This window comes from Neovison vison, chromosome 1, assembly GCF_020171115.1.
Source record: "Neovison vison isolate M4711 chromosome 1, ASM_NN_V1, whole genome shotgun sequence".
Lineage (NCBI taxonomy): Eukaryota > Metazoa > Chordata > Mammalia > Carnivora > Mustelidae > Neogale > Neogale vison.
This window is the reverse complement of record NC_058091.1, coordinates 70,416,708-70,439,198: the sequence shown is the minus strand read 5'-3', so window position 1 is coordinate 70,439,198 and position 22,491 is coordinate 70,416,708.

Below are 22,491 nucleotides of genomic sequence, written 5' to 3'. Positions count from 1 at the left end.
AAATAAGTGATTATCCTCTAGTGTGGGCTGAATGAGAGCATATAAGAATCGGGTTCATTCTTGTCTACTATGTTTATGTAAGTTTGGAGGAGAATACAGAAAGAATAGAGAAAAGATTGAATACATTAATACATTTCTCTTCCTTTTCTTAGCATTTTTTAAACCTGTATCAGATTATTTTTGGTAGAAATTCTTAACTGGGAAACACAAGCAGTTTCATGATTTACAAAAGCTTAGCAGCTTTCGGAGTATACTTAAGTAACTAAAGATGTACTTTAACAACAGAATGAAGATTTTATCAGTCAAGAGATTAGCTATGAGTTAAAGTATTCGAAACCACAAGTTTTTAAAAAATATATGTATATTTCAGTGTAGTTTTATGTTTAAAAATAGAAACCACCCCTACCTCATGGTGAAGCTACTTAATAATGCTTCAGTAGAATTATATATAGGTAAATGCTTCAGATATTACAATTTAAAAAAGAACAGGTGATAAAAGGTGTAAAGACTTATTTTGAATATAGTTTGTCTTATGAATACAACATTTATCTTGTAATAACACTGAAAAGACATTTAAAAGCAAAATCAAGGCAAAATAAACGCCAACCATCCCCAAAGTTCACCTAATGTATATCAGGCTTCATTTGGTATCATTAAGGTAAAAAATAAAGCAAGAGCCAATAAATAAGAGAACACTAGTTTCTGTTCTCTTTCATTAACACATATTGTATAATCTACAAACTTATTATGTTTTGGTTCTTTTAGGTCCAAGAGGAAACCAAGTTTTTTCTTCCTAATTTTACAGGATTATAGAAAATAGAAATAAAGAAAAATGTTGAAAAAATAATTTGAATAAGATAAACATATTTAACTAAGAATTAATACAAATTATTCACAAACTCTTCCAAAAAAATTGGAGAAGAGGAAATACTTCTAAGCTCATTTTACAAGGCCAACATTAGCCTGATACTAAAACCAGGCAGAGATACCAAAAGGAAAGAATATTGCAATCCAATATCCTTGAAGAGCAAAGATGCAAAAATATTCAACACACTATTACCAAACCAAATTCAACAAGACATTAAAAGCATCATATACCATGATCAAATGGGATTTATTCCAGTAATACAAAATAGTTCAACATCTGAAAGTCAGTCAATGTGATAATGAAGGGTAAAAATCATATGACCATCTTGATAGAGGCCAAAAAAATCTGACAAAATTTATCCATTTATGATAAAAACTCTCAACAAAGCAGGTATATAGCGAATGTGCCTTGACATAATAAAGGCCATACATGACAAACTAACATCATACTCAGTGGTGTAAAGCTGAAAGCATTTCCTCTAAGATCAGGAATATGACACGGTTGCCCATTCTCACCACTTTTATTCAATACAGTACTAGGAAGTCCTAGACAGAGTGATTAGACAATGAGTGAGTGAATGAATGAATGAATGAATGAAAGGAAAAGAAAGAGAAAGAGGAAGGAAGGAAGGGAGGGAAGGGAAAAGAAATAAAAGGCATCCAATTGGAAAGGAAGAAATAAAATTGTCACTCTTTGCAGATGACATGGTGTATTTTTAAAAATCCTAAACACTTCACAAAAAACCTGTTAGAACTAACAAGTGAATTCAGTAAACTTGCAGGGCACAAAATCAATATACAGAAATCTGTTATATTTCAATGTGCTAATAATGGACTATTGGAAAGAGAAATTAAGAAAATAATCTCATTTATAATTGCATCAAAAAATAAAATACCTGGGAGTAAATTTAACCAAGAAGGTGAAAGACCTTATGTACACTGAAAACTAAAGACAATAATAAAAGAAATTGAAAAAGATACAAATAAACAGAAGGATATTTCATGCTCATGGATTAGAAGAATTAATATTATTAAAATATCCATACCACCCAAAGAAATCTACAGATTCAGTGTAATCCCTACCAAAATTTCAATGGCATTCTTCACAGAAACAGAACACACAATCCTAATATTTGTATGGATCACAAAGACTCTAAATAGTCAAAGCAATTTTGAGAAAGAAAAACAAAGCTGGAGACATCATGCTCCCGGATTTTAAGCTACATTAACAAAGTTGGTAAACAAAACAGTATGTTATTGGCATTAAAACAGACACTCAGGTCAACAGAACAGAACATAGAGCCCAGAAATAAACCCATGAATATAGAGTTAATTAATTTACAATAAAGGAGAAGAACGTACAATGGGAAAGGAACAGTCTCTTCAATAAATGGTGTTGGAAAAACTGGATAGTCACAATCAAAAGAATGAAACTGGACCTCTAAATTATACCATACACACAAATTAACCCAAAATGGATTAAACACTTGAATGTAAGACCTGAAACCATAAAATGCCTAGACAAAAACTTAAGCAGTAAACTCCTTGATATAAGTCTAGGAAATGATTTTTTGGATTTGACACCAAAAGCAAAGGCAACAAAAGGAAGATAAACAAATGGGACTACATCAAATTAAAGCAGTAAAGGAAACAATCAACAAAATGAAAAGGCAATCTACTGAATGAAGAAAATACTCAGAATTCCTATATCTCATAAAGTATTATTATCTAAAATATATAACGAACTCACACAAGTCAATAGCAAAACAAATGAAGAAAAAAACTAGGCAGATGATCTGAATAGGCAGTTTTCTGAAGAAGATACACACATGGCCATCAAGTATATGAAAAGACACTCAACATCAGTAGCCATCAGAGACATACAAATCAAAAACCACAATACCTATTAGAGTGACTATTATCAAAAAGATGGGAAATAACAAGTGTCGGCAAGGATGTGGAGAAAAGGAAACTCTTGTATACTGTTGGTAGGAAGGTAGTAATTGGTGCAACTACTACAGACAACAGTACAGAAGTTCCTTAAAAAATTAAAAATAGAATTACCGTATGATCCAATAATTCCACATCTGGATATCTATGCAAAGAAAATGAAAACACTAACTCAAAAAAATATATGGACCGCATGTCCACTGCAGCATAGTTTACAATAGTCAAGATATAACCCAAGTATCCACTGGATAAATGGATAAAGAAAAATTCTTTAAACGTAACATATATATATATATATATATATATATATATATATGGAAATATATATGGAATTTTTTTCATATTATTTAATATAAAACATTAAATCTTGCCATTTAGAACAATATGGGTTGATCTTAAAGGCATTATGCTAAGTGAAATAAATCAAGCAGGGAAGAACAAATACTGTTATGATCTCACTTATATGTCGAATCTAAAAACAAAGCAAAACACTAAGCTCATAGATGCACAGAAGAGATTGGTGGTTGCCAGAGGTGTGGGGTAAGAAGTGAGTGAAATGGGTACAGGGAGTCAAAAGGCACAAACTCCCAGTTATAAAATAAATAAGTCATGAGGATATAATGTATGGCATGGTGACTATAGGTAATAATACCATGTTGCATATTTGAAAGCTGTATAGCTCTTAAAAGAATAGATCTTAAAAGTTTTCATCACAAGGAAAAAAATTCTGTGATCATGTGTGGTGACAGATGTTAACTAGACTTATGGTGGTGATCGTTTTGCAATATATACAAATACTGAAGAATCATTATGTTGTATATCTGAAACTAATATAATGTATGTCAATTAAATCTCAAGTTTTAAAAAAATTATACACTCAAAAAATAAAACTGAAAAACAAAGGTATTTCAAGAGAACTTAAATCTAGATGGGTATAGACAGACTTTTGACTATGACAAGAAAATAAAACAACTTTTATAATTAAAACTTACATAATTCCTATAATTTTAAAATTCATTAAAATGCCATTACATACAAAAAAGTGATAAACATGTTTAAATGTTTAGGATATTTTACACCTTAAATTACTATAGCAAACTAATTTCTCTCCTATGTCCAACAGAGGCCTGAAGATTTCTTCTCTGGAAGGGGTAAACAGAGCTTTTGGTCTTAGGAATAACTACCTCAGTTCAGAAGGAACTTCTATAGGGAAACGCTCTACATGAGCGTTATGCAAGGAAGAGTGTACCTACTTCCAGCAGGAAACTAGAGAATTCTCTGGGTAATCTGATTATCTGAAGAGATAAAAATTAAAGATACAGACATCCCAGTTCTCACACAAATGCCACAGCCAGATCCTTCCATACGGAAGCCCAAAGCCCAGAGTTAGCAAGCCCCCACCTTCCTCCTCCCTCCACCAGTCTAGCGCCTCACTTAGAAATGGGAGTGAATTTGGAGGATGGCCTTGAATTAGAAAAACACTGACCAGAACAAATGGGGAAGGGGGACCATTAAAGCAGTCTGGAATAGCATGGAGGACATTAGAAGGAAGGGGAAAATGAAGAGAAGGAAATCAGAGGGGGAGAAGGACCATGGATTGTGGGAAACAAACTGAGGATTTTGGAGGGGCAGGGGTGGGAGGGTGGATGAGCCCAGTGATGGGTATTCAGGAGGGCACGTATTGCATGGAGCACTGGTGTTACAAGCAAACAATGAATCATGGAACACTACATCAAAAACTAATGATGGGGGCACCTGGGTAGCTAAGTGGGTTAAAGCCTCTGCCTTCAGCTTGGGTCATGATCCCAGGGTCCTGGGATCAAGCCCCGCATTGGGCTCTCTGCTTGACAGGGAGTTTGCTTACTCCTCTCTCTCTGCCTACTTGTGATCTCTGTCTGTCAAATATAAGTAAATAAAAATCTTAAAAAACAAAACAAAACAAGAACTTATGATGTACTGTACAATGACCAATATAACATAATAAAAATAAATAAATAAAGCAGTCTAGAGAAGAGAGAGTCTAAACAGAGAGGAAAAGCAGCAGGAAAAAAAAAGTTTGCAAAAAAGGAAAAGTAATCCTAGTATATAACACAGCTCAGCTTTCAACTTCATCTGTGTATTTATCATAATGCAAACATGCAACATGAAAATAAGCCAATCCTGTATATCCACACTGGCAGTTGGAGAGTGGCATATGGTAGGAGCAAGAGAAAGTCCTATCTTCCATAGAAGGCAGTTCATATAGTATCCCTAAATTAAAAAAAAAAAAAAATCATAATTTTTGGTGTAAAGGAGCTAAATGCCCAATTAGCTGTGGGAATTTCAAAGTGGGAAGCTGTGAAAGAGTTTGTCTCTGAGGAGCAGGAAAACAGAGCAGAGGTTGAAGACTGCTGGGTTTAGTTACGAAGCCTTCTAGGACTATCGGACTCTTCAGGCTCTCCAGTATTTGTGACTTGGAAGTTATTCTTTAAAGTAAACTTAGAAAGTAAAGTCCATTAAGAATTTTTGTAGCAGGGCACCTGGGTGGCTCAGTCGGTTAAGCGTCAGCTCAGGTCATGATCCCCGGGTCCTGGGATCAAGCCTTGCCTCAGGCTCTCTGTTCAGCAGGGAGTCTGTTTCTCCCACTACTCTGGACCTCACTTGTGCTCTCTCTCTCCCTCTCTCAAATAAATAAATAAATAAATAAATTTTAAAGATTTTGTAGCAATAAAAGGGGGTGGGAAGAACCAAGCTACTTCTAAATGGGAGAACTGCACATTGAACCTATTTCCTTACACAGGTTGAGTTGGCCTTTTATACTGAAGTGGGACAGGGGTGTGGTTTACGTTATCTGCTGCTCTGTTTTGAACATGTGTTTGGAAACACTGTCATACCAGCAGCCCCAGAACACCCATGTTATCTGGGGAAACGCCACTTGTATCTGTATAGTTTCTTGGTTTCAGTCATGCTGGTGGCCCTCAGAATGTTATCATTCAGTAGTGTCTACAAACCCCAGTGGAGTGAACTCTGTTTGAAGCGCTCTGTAATACATGTAAATCAGATACTGCTGATACTACCAGAATCATCTGGAAATTGTGTCTATATGATTTCTCCAGGCTTCAGGACCTGAAATTAACAGCCAAGTGTGGTGTCAACCATTCAATAAAGTAGGGACAAGGGAAGGCAGCTATAATTTCTCAAGTACCAAACACCAGACTAAGTGTTTTTACATATTTTATCTCATTTAATCCTCACAGCAATGCTGCTGAGTAGGTGTTACTATCCTGTTTAAGATGAGGGAGCTGAGAAGTTAATTAAAGTCATGCAGTTAAAAAAAGGGGGGGGAGGTATGCTGAGATTGGATCTCTGTGTACCTGATTCATGGTGTGATAGCTTGTTTATTACGATGACTAGCCTGCAGTTCAGGCTCTGTGGAGAACCACATGTAATGACCAGTGATGGATGGAACTCTTATTGAGGGTGTCCTTGGGGTCTTCAAAGCAAATTTCACTGCACATTAGATTTTTTTACTTCTTGTAGGGAAGCCGTTCTTTGACAATGAGTAGGGAAAATACTGGGTACTCACCAGATATTTGCTTTATACATTGATTGTCAGAAATAGATCTCATTGTAAACAGAGATCAACCTCTACCAGAAAACATACCCATAAACTTCAAAATATATCTCAAACCCCAGGGAGATCAGGGATTTGCGAGACAAGTAAGAAGGCTTTGCTAATGTAAATTCCTTGCTGATGGGTTAATCTCCTGCTCCCAGACTGAGAGCCTTGTAGATTGAAAGGAAACAATAAATAATCTCTCCTGATGTTGGCAAAGGCTTTTCATTCCACTCAATTTACACACTCATGAGCAAGCAAACCTTTGCTCTTACGTTGGTGAATAAATGCCAAGTAGCAATCTACATATGTCATTTGAAATGCAAGCTTGTTTCTGAGATGGATAAAAGGGGGGGGCGAATACGCCCTTTAGCAGTTGGTGATGAGAGACAGAAAGGTAGGAGGGGGGTCAGAGTTGGCGCTGGAGCTTTGGGATCTAGGAATTGTAGGTGCTTAGAGTTGTAAGATTCATTGGTGGTCAGAAGCGTAGATCAGGGGAAGAGATCAGAAAGGGCCAGAGGCCTTTCAAGATCTGTGACCTTATCATTGAGAAAGAAGGTGCCCAGGACGAACAAGCATGTCCGCTGTCCTCTCCCGTTTCGACTCATAACCCACATCCTGGTCATACCATGTTGGTGTCCAAACAATGCAATATTCCCTTCCATCCACTTCTTCTCACGACTCTGTGCTGCCTCCGCTCTGATTCCCTCAGCGTCAAGCAACTAAAAGCCTCAGGTGACAGTTCATTCTGCCCTTGGACAGCTCTAACTGGCAGCTATATTAAGCCAGAAATCTTCCCATAATATCCACTTACCTACCCTACTTGGCAGTCTAAGCAGTTGTCCACATACAATCCATAATGTGAGTATTTGAAGACATCCATCCCATACTTTTCCAGCTGCTTCGTATTATACTCACATATAGATGACATCTGGCAAGAAATGTTTATATGCACATTTTAGGATGAATTAGTGCATTGTGACCTAAAATGCAGCTGTCTGTTCTGTCTAAAATTCAAAGTCTACATCTGGTCCTAAAAGTTGGAATGGTTCTGTCAAACACTGAACCTTAAAAGTAGACCCATTGAAGACTGTAATGCATTTGACATTGATGTTTGCTTGACAAAATACTTACACTTCTTCCAAGTGTTTGGGTTCCTCCTACATAATTCATGCTGTCTGATTTTTGTGACAAATAACTATTTGTCTTTCTAATCCTTCCCTCCCCATAGGAAGGTTTCTCGGTTATTTCCACCCTTTTTTGTTTCAGACAGTCTGTTTATAATCCTGTTGGTCGTCTGAAAGTACATTTTCATTCACTGGGTGAAACTTTAAGGCAGGGTACTTAAAATCAGGGATAGAAAGATTAAATCGGGGCTTACACTCTCCTATCCCAGCAGGTCTAACCAGAAGCACTCTTCCGAATTTCTCGGAAAGCTTTGTGAAAACGCACATGCCTACATCACCCCCTCAGGGCCTGTGTATTTACAGAAAGCTTCCCAGGTAATTCTGATGTGCACACCTGGTTGAGAACCATTGTCTAATGTTGATTCTACCCTTGTGGTCTCATTTATCATTCTTTTTGACTAAGGAAAATTTGGGTGGTTTCACTTTGTGTCAGCCTTTCAGTTAATATCACAACTTTGGCCCCACTTTCCCATAGTATGTGAGATTTCTGAGGAAGATACTGTAGGAAGAGAGTGGAAAGATGAGGACCCAACTATGAAGAGAATCTACAATGAGCCACTCACCTTCAACTGAGGAGAGGAAAAGAGCTCATGGCAAGAGTAGATTGTGCGGTGTGATTAGGGTAGAAGGAAGATCCCAGGAATTTAGGAGTAGGCAGTAGGATGCACCAGGGGCCAGATGAAACCACACAAATCCACTCTGCTTGTGCCCCAGGTCGGGATGCTGACCATGTCTTGTCCCATTCTCCAGAGTGCCCAGGGCCTTACCCACAAGCCTCAGGCAGCAAAGAATTTGAACCCAGAGCCCCATTCTCCCCTCAGGCATGGCAGGCTCTCTTTTGAGTCCCTTGACTCAGCCCTTTGAGCTGATCCCATCTTCTCTCTATAAAGTAATCCAGAGATCTTAAGTCTTAGTAGGGTGTAGATCTTTGAAATATGAAAGCCTCTTTGTGATTATATAAGATTCGAAACTAATTCTGCCTAATTCAAACATCTGTGCGACCAAGTCTGATAATATATCGTCTCTCCTTCAGAAAGTTTGGCAATTAAATCAGGAAAACAAATGAATTGACTTAAAAGGATAGCAGGACCAAAATAAAAACAAAAACAAAAACAAAAAAATCCAACCAAAACAAAACAAAACAAATGAAGGTCTTTGAAAGATAAGAAAGACTTAGGTAAATCTGAGCCCAGAGAACATAAGGTCAACAGAAAGAGCATTTATTGGATTGTTACTTTTGTTGGTCCTTCTCGCCCAAACTAAAAGGTTTCTAGGGACTGGAATCTCCCCCACCACCCTTAGCATTATACCCTGAACACTGTAAGTGCTACATCAATGTCTTTGGAAGGTTGGAGATCTCACTGTATTAAATGTGTGATCACTTTGTGGACCCACAGTTCAATAGGGTATGGGAGCTTTAGGGTTAAAAGTGATGGAAGGGTTGTAAGCACAGGTCACTGAAAGTGTGTGAGGGGGACGCCTGGGTGGCTCAGTGGGTTAAGCCGCTGCCTTCAGCTCAGGTCATGATCCCAGGGTCCTGGGATCGAGTCCCACATCAGGCTCCTTGCTCGGCAGGGAACCTGCTTCTCTCGCTGCCTCTGCCTGCCTCTCTGCCTGCTTGTGTGTACTCGCTTGCGCTCTCTCTTTCTAGCAAATAAATAAAATCTTTAAAAAAGAAAGAAAGAAAGAAAGTGTATGAGGAAGTGTAGTAACTGTAACGTACATGAAGGTAAGGTGATGCGGAAGATGGAAGTAAAGTTGGGACAAGAGCTATATTCTGCACAGAGAACACAGTGCACAGGAGACCAGAGCCGACGCAGGAAGAATGTGGGTAGAGATTCCTACTCCTTTCAGCCCTAGTGAAGCCAGGAATTCAGTGCAATTCTTCTGCTACTTTCGCAATGTGCTATGGCCAGCCAGAAAAAGAAGGGTATGGGTAAGTGTTTGACCTGGATCAGAGAGACGGAGTAATAACCACCCACCACACATGCAGCCAGCCTCCCACTGCAGCAACCTGGGTCTGACCACAGCTTCTCGGAGGAGACCAACTCACAGTCATAGGGTGAGGCAGAGGAGTGAACAGGGATAGAAAATAATACTTCTGAGAAAAACTCAAAGGCCACAAAGGCAGTAGTAGACATGGCTTGGCCCCAGATGCGGGGCATTTGTCTCGATACCTCTTTGGTCTCCTCAACACCAAGCAACGGACCCAAATCCCATAACTAACCCCTGGACCATGGCCTCAACATCTTTAAGCCGCACACTACACAACTTGAAAGGGCTCCACGCACTGGACAGGTTTTCCGCTGGCTCCATGCTGCACAGTCAGATCTTGCACGTTGCCTGCTAATGTACACCCTGGGGATTTGTGCAACATTTTATTTTGTTTTTGTTTTTGTTTTTGTTTTACCAGTTCTGTCTCTCAGGTATAAATTCCTTAATTTTTAAATTCCAAATAGCATAGATATGTAAGAGTAAATTCCTTACCCTTTAATACTTTGGTTCATGAAAATGAACTGTACTTTTTTTTTTTTAAGTCCAAAACTAATCAGTGTGGAGCCCTGGGTTTATAGTATTTCAAGCTCTCTCAAGCTGATAAGCTCACTCAGCCTAAGACAAGCGCATCTGCACAGTCCGTCACTATCTGGAGACTCCCCTCTGGGCTCTGAGGTATGTTGAAGCTTTCTCTATTCCGCTGCCCTTTGTTCTAATGAAGAGAAGCTATTTTGCTCACTGACTCAAGAAACCATTTACCCGCAGGAGCTGGTACTGAACCTAAAGGCCGGGACACTGTATCCGGCAGGAGTGTGAATTTAAATAAAAAAGGAATTAATCAAATTAAGTCAAATGTGAGCTGCCAGATAATAAAAGATTGCTATGACTAACTCATTGTACCTGATTCTTGATTTTAAGCCAACAGATAAAGGATCCTGGAGTACATCTAAAAAGAGAAGTTCCTAACACTTTATGATTTGGGACTGTACTTGGAAGTCAAGCTTCCTGTGTATGAAAGGAGTGCCCCAGCCCTGGGTCCTTCTTCAAGGAAGACTGTCCTGCCAGAAGGATACACCAACTGCCACAGTCACTACTTTACACCCAGCCTATCAGCAGTAGGGCCTTTCCCTCAATGGCCTTTGACATCTCAGACGGTACAGCCTTCTCTCTCCTTCTTCCTATTCCTAAAACTAGGTAAAAACAAGTGGCCTGATAATTATTATCCCAACTGCTTTATCTTGAACGGGGAGAGAAAAGTTTATAATTCTTGGAACAGAACAATCTCGTAGCCTGTTCTTTCTGGTAAGTATAGATTTGCCAGTAATTCATTTCCAGGCAATGCATTTTGTAACAAAACAAATTCATGATGATTCTCACTTTTAAAATAGTAACATTAATGTCCCTTGGGAAATTCTTATATTGTTCTGGTAGAAATATTCGTGAACAGGCATTGGTTAACAGGTAGAGGGGAATTTCAGGTGGAAGAAACAATATAGGTAGAGGTAAGAAGGAGTTAAACAGCTTGCCGATGGGGGTTACAAGACAGTTGAAACAGATGATGAAGTATCATAAAATATATACCTCAGAGTCATGAGAAAGAAGGACAGAAAGATAGAATAAGGGCCAAATAATTTAAAAACTTTTTCCTATGTTAAAGAGTTTGAATTGAAATTCAAGTTGAATTGAAAAAAATTTTAAGAGCTACTGAAAGATGTGTCAATGGATGACATGATCAGACTTTCAATTTTAGAAAAATGAAGCTGGCAGCAGTGTGAAGGTTGCACTGGAGAGCAACAGATTGGAAACAGAGACAAGTGTGACCTTGGGAGAGTGCATTCATCCCCCTGAGCCTCAGTTACCATGCCTGTGAAATGGAGAGGAACAGAACCTATTTAGTCAGTGGCATTAAAAAAGAAGAACAAAAAAAACCAGGAAGAAAGACAAACCATGAGAGACTCTGGACTCCAGGAACCAAACTGAGGGTTCCAGAAGGGAGGTGGGTGGGGAGATGGGGTAACCGGGTGATGGGTATTGAGGAGGGCACGTGTGGTGATGAGCATGGGGTGTTATATGCAACTAATGAATCGTTGAACACTACATTGAACACTAATGATGTATATATGCTGTTTAACTGAACGTAATAAAAAAAGTTTTTAAAAATTAAAAATAAATAAATGAAATGGCCCACATAAAGTTATATGTCTGAGATTTGGGAAGCACTCAGTAGAAGAGTGTTACTATAAAGCTACCTGGACAGGGTGAGGGTAGAGGTGGAAGTGGGGTTAGGGGACAGCAGGAAGGAAGGAAAAGGATTTATTTATTTATGCATTTAAGAAACATTTCTTGAGTATCTGTTCTGTGTTGGGCACAGTGCAGGGCAATGGGGCACGGTTACACTCTGGTAGATAAATCCTGACTGTGTTAAGCATGACTTGTACTCTGGCCAAAAGCTGCTAAGCCACCAACTGCAAAGAAGCAGTTGTATTGAAAAGAGTATCTGATTAACATTTTGAAGATTTTTTTCCCCGTTACATAGTTAAAAATGAAGAAAACACTCTTTAAAAATCATCTCTTCATGCTACATTTATGGTGGGCATAGCATATGGATTTGCTGAGCACCAGGTTGTACATCTGAAAATACTGTAACATTGTGTGTCAAATACATAACAAAAAAATCATCCCTTCCCACAGTGGCTAATTGAACAGTTTTTTATTATGTTCCTTAATCCCATAATCCTTGTCAACCTCTTTTATCAGTGATTTTTTTACAATGTCTACCCACATTCTCTCTTTTCTGTGAATAAAAATCAGACATAAGCACAGGCATGGTGGGTAAGCAAACATTTCTTACACTGAGTTGGTAATGAAACAATAAGAGTGAAGTGTACTCTAGACAAAAATTTGTCCCGTATTTTAGTTAAACACACATTTTTCTAAACACACAAAGAAAAAAAAATCCATTTTTTAATGCAATAGATTTTACAGACCTTGGTCCTATAAACCTTTTATTCTAGACAACTAGAATCCAGAATTGAATAAAAGAACTTCACAAAGTTGTATATTGCTGGAATATTGAAATATATCTCAAGGAAGCTGAGTGCGTTTCTATGAGATAAAACAAAATAAACCTACAAGGTTACTATATATTTACACATAAGTGTTCCCTGAGGACATTTATAAATTCACAAAGGAACAACACAGGTATGTTACCTTTACTGACTTCTAATGCTTTTTTTAAACAAGGCAATTGACTCTTACTTGATACTTCAATATCCTAAGAAAGATCTACTTTTTTTTTTTGGCCATTGAGATTATTTATTTAATTAGGTTTGAAGAAAAAGTCTACCCACCCCAAATATCACCTAATTAATTCCTGTAGTATTTTAAGGCACAGTCTTGCTACAAAATCTATATAGCCTTCTGGTTTTCACTCTGCAAATAGTTTCCCTTTTGTTTCTCTTCTTCTAATAACAGGATTCCTTCCAGAATCCATCACTTCTTCCCCAGCCTTAAACAAATCATTATCTCATTTGTCAAAAACTCATAATGCTGAATGAAGTAATTTCATAAAGAAGAATCATGTGACATCAAAACAGAAGTAAGTCCATCATCTTCCTAGACCAAGTATAGGAGATCCAGTCTTGAGTAATCTAACTCACAACAGAGAACAATAAGCAATTTCAAATAATTGCATTTAAGTGGCATTGTTACTTATTACATATTCACCAGAAAAGCAACAACTACTAATACATATGAGCTAATAATAAATGTTTATGTATTTCTGAGGGGCTTTAACCAGAACTTAGACAAATAAAGGCTTCAGAAACATGTAATGAGAAGTCCAATGAGAAGCCCTTTCTTGGGAAAAGGGTGCAACCATTTGGAATCATCAAGTAAAGGTAAAAGAGGTAAGGGGCATTTGAGGATATAATCCTGTGAGATAAAATTCCATAACCTTAGCTTATCCCTCCCCATCAAGTGCCTCTCTTAAAACTTTAAAGAGGGTAAATTTTATTTTTGTTCAAAAATGTACTTTAAAACATATTTTTAATTTTCAGATCTATCTTAATCACTCTTAATGTTTCTCACAAAGAATTAATTCAGCAACACAGCATGTATAAGCCTCCCATTACATTTGTAGGTTTCCAGTATTAAAAATAGAGATTCCACCTCTTCATACTATGTAGAGGAGGCTGTGGTCGTCTTAACCAACACACTTGTCGGGAAGCCGATTTTTTTTAAAGCAGTTTTTAAATATATCCCAACTTAAATCTGGCCTAGTTTTAATTTTCAGTTTGGTAGTTTTTAACAAAAGTTCATTCTACAAGAGAAGTAAGATTTATAAATATATGAACCTGTTTGGGAACATTCCTTCCTGGCTTTGTTGTCTAGAAATGTTTGCGTGAGAAAATATGTAGCCAAGTTTGAGTGATAAAATGGCAAGAATATAATGTAGGGAGAAAAAAAGCAGGCAAAATGTCCAAGATATACAAAAATAATCCTATTTAGTAAGAAATACCTGCACTTAGCACCAGTTATGCCATCAGCCAATTCCTTCCTTCTTTGAAAATGAGAAAGAGCAGATAATTCAGGAGATAAAACAACACACATACTAAAAGGAGCCTAAATTTATGCAGCAACCTGCCAGTTTCCTTAGAATTCTATTTTGAAGACAGAGAGCTATTTTTTTTAATAACTCTAAAACAGTGGTGTTTAGGAAGCTCATCTGAATGAAAATAACAAAAGGATATATATGTATGTGTACATATATGTATATGTATGTATGTGTATATATCCCATATATATGCATACATATCCCATATATATGCATACATATATACACATACATACACACACATATATGTATATACATATACATATACACACACACATATATATGTATATATATATATATATATATATATTTTTTTTTTTTTAAGTCAGACTAGGGCCCAGGTCATGTAAGAAATAGAGAATTTTGACTTTCCAGGACAAAAAAATATACTAAGGTTGTGTCTTTCAGTTACATCTGGAAAACATAATGTGTAGTGACTTACACATTGGCTCTCCCAAAAATACATCCCAGTCCTAATTCCTGGGACCTGTGAATGTGACCTTAATTAGAAAAAGGGTCTTTGCAGATGTTGTTAAGGATCTTGATTGGATTACGTAGGTGACCTCTAAATCCAGTGGCAAGTGTCCTCATAAGAGACATAAGGGATCTTGGAACACTGAAAAAATAAAATTTTAAAAAATAAACAAATAAAAGGTACCCCACAAAAAAAGGCACAAAGAAGAGAAGACAGTCCCAGGAAGGCCATATGACAGTGAACGCAGAAAATCAGAGGGATAGAACCACAGGCCAGCTAAGGCTGACAACCCAACCACACCACCGAAGCTGGAAGAGGTGAGCAATAGACTCTAGAATCTAGAGCCTCGGGCAAAGGAATAACTCTGCCAACACCTTGCATTTTACTTCTGCTCTCCAGAACTCTGGGAGAACAAGTGTCTATTGTTTTAAGCCACACAGTTGGTGATAATTTGGTATAGCCACCATGGGAAACAAATACAGTCTGGATATGCATTGTGCGCACACACACATGTGGATGTTCATAGACTTATATATGTATTAATACATACGTAAGTATATGCTCATGCACTGAGACACTACTAGTACACTAACTACACACCATACCATATGTGTTATATTGTGAATTGAAATTATCTTTGGAATATTATGTCTTAAAGTCAAGTTTAGGCTATCTATGGAATGTAACTGATGTGCCAAGGACTGTGCTAGACCCTTTGTAAGCAACAGTGAGTCAGACATCACCTCCACTCAGGGAACATCCCAGGGTGGGACACAGACAAGTAACTGAAACTTTAAATACATGAAGATGAGACACCTGAGTGGCTCAGTCAGGTTAGCATCCCACTTGATTTCAGCTCAGGTCATGATCTCAGGGTTGAGTGATTTAACACCCCATCAGGCTCCACACTCAGCACGGAGTCTGCTGGTGATTCTCTCTCTCCTTCTGCCTCTGCCCCCACCCCCAGCTTGTGCGCTCTCTCTCTCTCTTTCTCTCAAAATAAATAAAATCTTTAAAAAAAAATGCATTAAGACGACCCTTGCTAAGCTTGGCTGCGTGGGAGCCTGAAGAGCTGCATAAAGCTCCGTGTAGGAGGGGCAGAAGTGGAGATCACAGAAAGTTTTTCAGAGACAGAAATATCTCTAGTTAGGGCAACCTGAAAGATGAGTTAGCCTGATGGTGGTGGTACAGGGTGGTGTGAGAGACACAGGGGAGGACAGTGAGGAGGGGAAGCCGTTCAGGCTAGGGGAACAAAATGTGCATAAAAGAAGTTCCAGGGGCGTGTGGGTGGCTCAGTGGGTTAAAGCCTTTGCCTTCAGCTCAGGTCATGATCTCAGGGTCCTGGGATTGAGCATTGCATCGGGCTCTCTGCTCGGCAGGGAACCTGCTTCCCCCTCTCTCTGCCTGCCTCTCTGCCTACTTGTGATCTTTCTGTCAAATAAATAAATAAAATCTTTAAAAAAAAAAAAAAAGAGGTTCCATAGGACTTCAGAGGGAAAGCGGCAAGAGAGAAGACTGGGGACACAGACAGACACTGGAGTACAGAGTCTGGAAAGTCATTTTAAGGTGTTTGTGCTTTACCAGAAGGGAACTGGGAGCCACTGAAGGGTTTTAAGCAGAAGAAGGATATAAGAACATTTAGAAAAATCACTGTCTGTGGTGTGTACTATTGTCGAAAAAATTGGAGCCAGAGATACTTTTTATCAGTCTACAGCAGCTGCCCAGGCAAAAGAAAATGGTTGGATTAGAGGACCAATACAAGGATTGAACAAATAGGACACTTTAGTGAAAGTATAAAAAAAAGTATAACTGAAAAGAACGGGCACTTGGGTGAATATAACTATGAAGAATAGAACAGAGAGATATGTGGGTTGCTAACTTGGGCAACTGGGTGGGTGGTATTGTCATTCCAGAAATCTGCACATGAAAGCCAAGGGGCATATCTTCGGAAGGTGAGGATGAGTTGAGAGAGAGAGAAAGAGAGAGAGAGAGTATGAGGGCCATCCCAATGAAGATAGCAAGGCAGGTGGATATGGGAATCTAGAGCTCAGACTAGAGATACCTAGAGGACAGACTCAGAAGTCCTCAAAACACAGATGATCAATGAAGCCATAGGAGCAATTGAGAGAGTGAGCAGGTGAGGGAAGAATTACAAGGTAAACAGGACGGAGCTCTTGGGAATACTACATTATAGAGATAGATGGAGGAAGAGGAAGCCTCAAAGGTGACAGAGAAGGAGTAGACAAAAAAAAAGGGAGGGGGGGAGAAAACCCAGAAAAGCATAGTAGTGTCACAGAGCTCTAGAGGCAAAAATATTTTATGAAGATAGGAGTGGCCAGTAGTGTTAAATGCTCCCAAGAGTGTTATAATAACTCAGAAGTTTCCAGTACAATTAGTATTCAAGAGGTGATTGGTATTCAAGAGGTGATAATGAGACAAATTGCAAATAGTGTAGTGGAGACAAAAGCAAGGCATGAGCAGGTTGAGTTGTGGTGGGTAGGAAGGTAAAACGTGGCGGTAGTAGCAAGTGTGGTCAAGTCTTACAAGTGATTTAGCTGTGAAGGGAAAGAAAGAGAAAGTGAGGACTCTGAAATTGCTCTCTTTTTAAGAAGAAGCATGCTTGAGATGCCAATGATCACCGCCATCTTCTTTTTTAAAAATCTATATACGCGGTACTCATATAGATCTTGGAATTTTAGAACAAAGTTAGAATTGAAAAGAACTTTAGAAGTAAATTAAATTCCTCCCCATGAACAGCATCCTTCCTATAAGTTCTTTTAGAAGGTCATCCAGACTCTATTTGGACATTTTCTGAGATGGGGGACTCACTGCTTCATAAAGGCTCTTGTTGCATTGCTTGCTGGTCAGCTCTTCCAGCTAAAAAGGATCTTGTTAAAATGACACAAGTAAGCCTTGCTCTGCTAGAGAGAACCCTCATTCCAGTTCTGCTCTCATGGCATTCTAACTACCCTGTGTCCTTGGTTCTGACCTGTCACCAAGACATCCAGGTTGCTCTCTTCTGTCAGAATCCTAGTTTGTGAATTTCTACCTTAAAGAGGAGTACATCCAACTAAATAATTAAAACCAACTTTTCAAGTATTACAATGTCAATGCTGAATACAGCAGGACTTTTATCACCTATGATCTGAGCTACTGCTAACACAGCATGAGCTTGTTTTCAAATAAACAGTTAAAAAAGCAAAGCTATGCTTTCCCCTGGTCCTGTCAGACATGACATTGTGTTCACGCATTCTCCTGCAAAGGAGCACCCAGATGACATGTTGTAGAGATCCCTCTCGAAAGAGCTCACAGTCACCCTCACAATGACCTGGTTATCATCTTTTCATAAATGCAGGAGCCATGCTAGCTTTTTATAGCATCCAAGTCATATGCACTAAGTGATCATCTAGGCCACTCAAATCTGGCTTCCAAAGCACAGGAGCTTAATCTTGTCTTGGCAATCCATACCTGTACCCCTCAGTGTGATTGGATAGAAGGTCAAGGAATCACCTAACCTGTCATTAAAATACAGTGAGTGAGCCACAAATATTTTTTCAGTGTGTTTTTCAGTAAGTATTTTATGACCTTTTTTGGAAAGAAAATATAGCTTTTTAATACAATGAGCTTAAAATTTAAAAGCTAATGCTTTCTGAATTAGGTACCATTGTCCCGGGAAAGCATCATGGATAACAGGAAGTATCTATAGTAAATTCTGTAGAAAATTGCATGTTTCTCCTGGAGCACAAATCTTTGATCATTTTGGTTTTTCATTCCTTTAGTCAATGAGCAAATACATACTGAGTGCCTCCATGCAGTTGGCACTGTGCTGAGTCCAGGAGAGAGAGCAGTCAACCAAGACCACAAGATTGCTGTCCTCAGAGAGTGTATGCCCTTGGACTTTACCCAAGATAACACACAAACAACACTGTATTTAGGTACTGGGATGGATGTTGTGACAGATGGAAACAGGGCATTCTGAAAAGTAAAGTTAGGGCAGGGTGATGCCTAATTTAATCAGGAAAGTAACATAAGGCTGAGATCTAAAGGATGAGTAGGTGTTTATTTGTGTTTTTTCTTGTTTGTTTGTTTTCCAGAGAAATAGTGGGGGAAGAGCATTCCAGGCAGAAAGAACATAAGAACATTCTATGTGAAGGTCCTGTTTTAAACCTTAATTTTTCCCTGAGGCCTAAAGATATCTGAGACATTATGGTTTCATCTGTGCAAATGTGAGACGTATCTATAAATGAGTTAGTGAGTACATTTTGCAGGTGTTAAAAAAATGGATTCTTTGGCATGCAAATAAACTCAGCCTCTTCAATCATATGTATGAAAAGAGGAAATTTTCTGGAGATGCTAGCTCTTTCAAGGATGATAAGAGCACTATATCAATATTTTTTCATCCACTGGAAACTGGCACTTTTTTTTTTTTTTTTTCATTTAAGATCACTTTGTCAAACGGCATGAAATGTTCTGAGTCATAGACCCCCTCTGGGATAGAATGTGGGAGATCTTTATTTTTTTAATTTTAACTTTGTTGAGATATAATTACCAAATAAATTATAAGATATGTAAAGGGTGCATTGTGGTGATTTGGTATACATGTACATTGTGAAACCTCCCTTCCCACCATTAATTAACACATCCATCGTTCACATATTTATCTTTTGTGTATGTGTGTGTGTGAGAGACAGAGAACATTTAAGTTCTATTCTCTTAGCAAATTCCAATTACACAGTAGTTATCAACTATAGTTTCCATGTTTTATATTAGATCCTCAGACTTTGCCATCAAAAAGCTAAGAGATAACAAGTGTTGGTGAGGATGTGAAGAGAGGGAACCCTCATGCACTGTTGGTAGGAATATAAATTGGTACATTCACTGTGAACAGTATAGAGGTTCCTCAAAAAAAAAAATAAACATAGAATTACCATATGATCCAGCAATCCCACTACTGGCTGTATATCAAAGGAAATGAAAACAAAATATCAAAGAAATAAATGTCTCATGTTCATTACAGTATTATTCACAATAGCTAAGATACGGAATTGGCCCAGGTGTCTATCCATTGAGAAATGGATAAAGTGTGTATATACTTTGTGTATATACATTGTGTATATATACACAATGAAATACTATTCAGCTATAAGGAAGTAGGAAATCTTGCCATTTGTGACCACATGGATGGACCTTAAGAGTATGACACTGAGTGAAATAAGCCAGACAGAGAAAGACAGATACTGCATGATTTCATTTATATGTTGAAGCTTAAAAAGGAGAAGAATTAGAAATGGGAGCTGGGACATGGAGGAATAGGAGAGGTAGGTAAAAGGGTATCAGCTTTCAGCTATAAGATGGGAAATCCTTCAAGAAGCCTTAGAACTATGAATAGACAAAACTGAGAGAATGTTTCCCAGCTGTGTTTTCTTTTTCTTTCCCTAGCATATGTATTTTCATTGTAAATCTGATCTAAAGCACCATTTTGTTTTCCATAATACCTGATGGCTAACCCTTCAGAGAGCCATGAAAGCATCTTCTCAGGAATATTCAGATTCACTGAAGAGAAAATCTCTGACAGTACTCTGAATATTTGGAGATCTTGAGATCTTTAAGACCCAGCAATGTGACGTGGTATCACAGTGCTTCGGTAACTAGTTGTCTCAGTTCGCCCAGGACTTTTCTGGTTTTAGCACCGATGTCCTAGGAAACACCTCAGTCCTGGACAATTCTGGACAGTCCATCATAAGTCTGGAATCAGCGCTGGCTTCCTGGGCACCCTACATAGTCCACACTGTCTGGGGCTGAGAGGGAGCCCATGCTTGGTTCAATGCTTTGCTGTCACTGTCTTGAAATTCTTAATAATGTTGGGGAAGGTCCTACATTTTCATTTTTTAGTGGACCCTGCAAATTACATAGCTGGTCCTATTCAGACCTAACATTTATTGGCTTTTCCCATGTGCTGGGCACTGAATTAATGGCCTGGAATTATTTTATCTAATACTTATAATCAGTCAGAGTTACAGATGAAGAAACTGTGGTTTGAAGAGGTTAAGCAGTTTGACAAGATAGTTAATATGGCAGGGACAGAAATTCAAATCAACTACCTGACCACAAACCCTCAGAGCCTTCCTCCTGCTGTGCTGATACTTAACCAGCACCCTGAGGCTGGGAGAGGGACCATTCAGTTGTATCCTATGGAATGATTGTGTTGGTTTCAATGGTCAGGTTATTGGAGACCTTGTACGTTCAATCTAATGGAGAATCCTGTGAAAATTACTGCTGCCTTATCCAGGAACAAGGCATACTCATTGCTGCCTTTGTGTTTGGGCAATTTACCTTTGATCTGGCAGCTAATCTTGTTTTTTATTGTTTTACTCCCTATGTTTAGATTTCCCCTGACAAAAAGGCGGTGCATGTGTATAGTGTAGGAAATTGGGAGTTCACAACCTGATCGAAGAAAATAGGCAAATAGACAGAAGTGAGGAAATAATTTAGGAGGAATGGTTCTGTATTCTTGCCACCCACTAAGCAGGTGAAATGCTGTCCTATGTCTTCTCCCTGAGACTTCTAGTGTGTTCTGTTCTCTCTTGTCCCTGAAAACAACTTGGAAGCATTATTAGAATTTTATATGGGACCTGTTACCGACAGTCTTCAGAAACATTGTGCTTTTCCCCAACAACTGCCTTCATCATAATAAGCATAACTAGACTTTACTGAGACAAGAAGCTTCCCACCTATTCTTTAACCTGAAATCACTACTTCATTTTCAGTAATACCTGATGGCTAAACCTGCAGGAATTGAGGCATCATACCTCTGTTACTGTGTCACTAACTTCAGACCTAAGTAATCATGAGGTCTACTTGTGTTGGTATCAGAACCAAACATCAAGCTTTCCAGATCTTCTCCAGAACTTCCAGAAAGGGTCCACAGAGCACCACAAACCATCCTCTCTCCCAAGGCTTCTTCATCTTGTCTGCTCTTAAGAATCATCCAGGGTCTCGGTCAGTGAGTCACATGACTTGCTGGAGGTGTGGCTCCAAAAGCGATGGGGTGTGGCCCGGAACACAGAGAGAACAAGAAACCCAGGGTGCTGTACTCACACAAAGGTGAAAAATGCTCTGGAGCTTTTTTCTGTGTTTTACAATTTTCAACTGTATTACGCTAATGAAAATAAAAACTCTTTCCCATCATTATGATGAAATAGCTTTAAAAAAATCAAAATAGATATAATAGTCTTTCGAGAAACTCATTAAAGACACACATTGACTTTAGGGGGTGGAGACAGTAGATTAATTAAAAGGGAAGTTTTCAGAAGAGATTTCTATAAAGCTGCTTTCATAGGCCACACAAACCTCAGTGCAGTGTGCCAACCTGGGAAATAAAGTGGTGGTGTACACACACATACATACCTCCCCTCCCCCCACAATGATTTGGACCATTATACTGCCTAAGACCCGAATCTTGTAGGGCTCTGATTGTGACTGTGCCCATAAATTGGTGATTTTTCCAACAAGGAAATTTTAGCTAAGATTTGTTGCCAAAATTATAAGTTGGAATTAACCTTTTCACCTCTTTGTGCATTCCTGAATAAAACAAAACTGTTTCATACACCAGTCTCAGCTGGTAATCCTAAATGCTCATTGTATATAAAGGCCATAAAGCCTCTGAATATCCAACCAGCATCACTGCTGCTAGGTCTTGCCTCCACTCCTGGGTTTTGGGGACTTTTGGGAGATACCACCATATATTACTCTAACTAGCGGCAGTGGAACAGATGCCTTCCTTATCCTGCCTATGGGAGCTGATTAT